Source organism: Mastomys coucha, unplaced genomic scaffold (assembly GCF_008632895.1).
Source record: "Mastomys coucha isolate ucsf_1 unplaced genomic scaffold, UCSF_Mcou_1 pScaffold15, whole genome shotgun sequence".
NCBI lineage: Eukaryota > Metazoa > Chordata > Mammalia > Rodentia > Muridae > Mastomys > Mastomys coucha.
The window spans coordinates 78,874,263-78,878,590 of record NW_022196897.1 but is presented as its reverse complement, the minus strand read 5'-3'; the positions used below and the strand labels follow the sequence as shown (position 1 = coordinate 78,878,590).

The 4,328-nt window shown below is 51.7% G+C and overlaps 1 long non-coding RNA gene across 1 annotated transcript in view; it reads right to left on the bottom strand.

Moving 5' to 3' along the window:
- LOC116090510 overlaps positions 1–1,437 on the bottom strand; it is a 10,603-nt gene extending 9,166 nt beyond the window's left edge. Inside the window, exon 1 of the long non-coding RNA XR_004118707.1 lies at positions 1,222–1,437. This is a non-coding gene — a long non-coding RNA (uncharacterized LOC116090510). The remainder of the gene's footprint in view (positions 1–1,221) is intronic.
- Between the last annotated feature and the right edge of the window lie 2,891 nt (positions 1,438–4,328).

Below are 4,328 nucleotides of genomic sequence, written 5' to 3'. Positions count from 1 at the left end.
GGGGGGGGGGGGGGCAGAGGCTCACCAGCACTCTGCTTTGTCTCGGTCCTGTGTCTCTCTTTGACTCTGAATCTTTCTGTGTATCTCTCTGACTTTTTCTGTCTTCTCCTGTCCCTCAGAATAGCAGTTTCCATCTCTCCAAAGGGCCAGAGGACAAGGGGTTGCCTGTACAGGTAGCATGATAAAGACCAGCTGGGGAGTGTGAGTTCCTTCGATGGGCCCATGCCCTTTGCTCTCCTCCCTACAGAATCCCCATCTCTGGACCTGACCAGTTTGTACCCTCACAGTCTAATGTCATCTTAACTAAGATTTACAAGCCAACTTTTCCCAGCTCTACAACACTGAAGTCATCCGAGAGAGCATAGCAGGGGAGCCAGGCTCTTTCTGCAAGGTGTAGCCAGCGCTGGTCGTCATGACTGTGTGGACCTCCAAAGTTACGGGTATCACAAGGCTGACACCCTCTAGGGGACGGTTGCAGAACCAAGTGAAATGGCTTGAGTCTAGTTGGGGCCGCTGCTGTACTCATCCTTCATGCTGCAGAGGCTTCGTCCCCCTTCCTGAGTGACCACAGGAGAGTGGCTCCAGTGAAAGTCAGGCAGGCTTCATCCCCATCCCACCTCTGGACACCTGGCTTTTAGCAGAGGGCCTGCCTCCTGCGTGGTGGTGTGTGTTGGAAGGGCCCTGCCTGACCTCCATCAGAGCACCCGCATGTTCCTTCCCTTGCCCCAGTCACCCCTCCAGTGTGGTTACCAGGCCAGATGATGACAGGGCTTGCATTGATTTTTCTCACCCCCACCGGCCCCCACCGTGGGGAGCCTGTGTCATGGGGGAAAAAGAGTCAGATGTGAAAGCGCTGGGCCCTTCTGATGTGTTCAGTCAGTGGGGATTCTGATGTGTTCAGTAAGGCAGGGATGTTTGATCTCCCGCTTAACAAGCACAGCCATTTTTCTTAAGAGAGCCAAAAGAGAAAGAAGGATGGGGGGGATAGAGACAAAGAACTCAAGAGCAATGAGATAAAATGAGGTGGGGAGCAGGAGAGAGAGAAAGAGATACAGGGAGAGAGAGAGAGAGAGAGAGAGAGAGAGAGAGAGAGAGAGAGAGAGAGAGAGAGAGAGAGAGAGAGAGAGAGAGAGAGAGAGAGAGAGAGAGAGAGAGAGAGAGGTGCTAGGGTCAGAGCAGCCAGAGCAGGATCTCCCTCCAGAGTTACCTCCGCCTACCTACCTCCAGTCCTGCCTCCTTTGCAGCTCTGAGCCCTCTCGCCCTCCTGCTGGAAGTGACAGTTCCTTGCTCAGGGTGATAGGCATCTGCTTAAGATTTCTGGGGGGGGGTCTGCGGGGACTTCCCCAGCAGGCTGGCATGAGCTGGCATGGGTTTGGGAGGGCCCATGTGATGTGGAGCCAGAGCCCCTGCCTCCCTCCCTCTTGGGGCTGAGCAGCCATGAAGCCCTGGCTTTTTCTGTTTTCCCCTCCCTTCCCCCTTCCCCTTCCCTCTCCTGCTTTGTCTGCTGGTCTTCCATTGATTTCCTATTTGAGAGCAAGCCCAGCCAGCTCCACTACAGACCCAGGCCTCGGAGCCCTGAGAAGGCTGTTGTGAGTCAGAAACCAGAGCTGGTTTTTATTAAAGGCAAAAGAAAAATAATCTGATTTTATGAAAGCAAAACACTGCGTTATAAGCCAAGTGAGTGATCCGCAAGACTAAGATAATACGTTAAGTCCTGCATGTACACAGGACGGCCCCAAACCCTTCCCATCCCTGGGAGGACTGTGAATCTGTAGGAGTTATCCCTTTGCCCCTCTCCCTCCCTCCCACCCGTGCTCTTATTTCTGGGTCACTGTGCCCTCCCCCACTAAGAGCTCCCATGCAGGAAATGCCGTGGATTCCTTCCCAGTCCTGAGCCTCCATAATTAATGGAATCAGTGGTAGCTGTGGGAGGAAGCCTGGGAAGGAACAATGCTGGAGGCAGGCAGGGAGGGCTCTTATCTCTCTCAGCTCCAGGTGGTGATCTGAGCCCCCCACCCCCTCCACCCCAGTCCCTAAGGGTGCTTCGGCTGAAGGGGAAGAACCCCCCCTATTAGACACCTGGGGCTGGTGGGGGAAACCTCTATCTCTGTTTGTCCCCCACCCCCCATCCGTCTCCTTCTATAATTCTCTTCTCATCTAGTCTATTAGTGTGCTCCTGCAGGCTCTGCCAGGTTGAGCAGCGTCTCCTCGCCTCGTTTATATTAGAAGAGAAAGTTCTGGCGTGTTTTCCCCTCACCTGAGGACTGAGCACTTCCCTCTTTGAAGATGCTCACAGCCTCTGATGAAACCTAAGAAAGATTTAAATGATAATGAAATGCCTCTGCTGCCTGGAGAGGAGATGGCCCAGCAGCGCTTCTAGCAGCCTCAGGTAGCAGGGGAGCTTTCCAGCAAAGGGGAGCTGGTGCCTGGGTGCCTTCCTGGCATTTGCAGGCCGCTCACAGCCTGGCTCCTGTATGACCCTACTTTGACTGGATTGGTGCAGTTGCCTCCTGACTGATCTCTCTGCTTCTTCTGAGCTCTAATCCCATTACTTCTCCCAGGAAGGTCTGGGCATGCCTCTTGAATTGCCCTCACTGGGTCTCAATGGTCCTCCAGCGCCTTCTAGGCAGAATAGACAAGAGAGCAAGGATCTGACCTCCTTTCCTGCATCCATCCTTTAGTAAAAACAAAGCAAAACAAAACAAAACAAAAAACAAAAACCAAACCAAACCAAAACACACACACACAACCCCCTCTTTCCCTTCCTGCTAAGTGACAGCAAACACTATTACATTTGTAAACTCATCCAAGAGAAGTGAACCTGTCCCTATGGGGCAAGGTCCATGAGGTATCAGGTGCCTTCAAGTCCTCACTCTTTCCATTTTCTACCAAGTGCCCAGGGCAATGTCACCTTGAGTTTGCTTACCAGCCTGTGAGGTGGGACTTTGATGGCCACCTCGGAGCTGCTGTAGAGACTGGAGAATGGAGAAGCCCCTAAACTCTGAGCATAGTTGCTCAGTACTGCTGGCTATTCAGTTCTGTTTCTTTTTTTTTTTTTTTAAAGATTTATTTATTTATTATATGTAAGTACACTGTAGCTGTCTTCAGACACTCCAGAAGAGGACATCAGATCTTGTTACAGATGGTTGTGAGCCACCATGTGGTTGCTGGGATTTGAACTCAGGACCTTCAGAAGAGCAGTCGGTGCTCTTAACCACTGAGCCATCTCTCCAGCCCCCCAGTTCTGTTTCTTAATCTGGGGAGAGAAAGGAAAGATCCATTTGGTTTTATGGAGAACAAAGTGGATGTTAGCCTTGGCTGTTTTACAAACAGTCAGGGGACTTTCAAACACTACTTTGCTTGGGCTCCACTCCCAGGCCTCTTATGGGGGGGTGGGTGGGTCAAGCCTTCCTGACAGAGCAGAACAGGAAGTAAGGCACAAGGGCTAACGATGCAGAAACCGCCAGGGGACCTGATGGCTTGGAGAAGAGCCTAGGGGAGGGGCTTTGGCAGGATTTCGGGATGGGGGTGGGCAGAACCCTGCTTGGGCTGTCAGCCCCTCTCTATGAGGACCTCTGGTCAAGGGTCATTGGGGAAAGCTGGTTATGCCTCTTCCTATTACCCATGATCACATCCAGTGGACAAAGCAGGAAGACAAAGTAGAGAGCAGGAGATGCAGGCCCAACCAGGCTCCTGGCCCAGATCCCAGCCAGTTGCATGGTAAGGCCTTCTCTAGGAGGGTGGGAGCTCTCAGGAGAAGCAGTTAATTGAGGTCAGCAAGAAGGAAATTTGGCTTCCCACAACTGAGGACAGAAGGGGAAACACCTTCAAGTTAATTAACTTTGAGGAAGTATGGCTGGCTCTAAGGTAGCCACAGCTGGGGTCTCACTCTGTTGTCCAGGGGGAGATTATGGTGGCCCAAGGGAAAACACCCTCAGGCATAAAGGACAGCATCTTCCTGTGGCATATCCCATGTTAATGCATTCCCTCAGTCAAGAAGAATATGTTAAGTGCCAATATCTGTGCTGGGGGTGAGGGACAGCTAAGGACAAGGGTGAGGGACAGCTAAGGACAACCAAGAGAGAAAGAAAGAGATTCCTTGTCTTTCCTGAGATAAAATCTTGAGCTCTTCAAATCCAGTCCAAATTCACTGGACTCTTCAGCCAGCTCTGTTTACTTTTTCTAATGTGTTATCTGGGCATCTCCAACACCTGCCTCTTCTCACCTCAGCCTCCAGCTCTTCCTCCTCCACTCTCAGATCAAGGCCTCGCTTAGTTTCTTTGGAAAATAAAGTGAATTAGGGACCAGGGAGCATATGATAGTGTTTG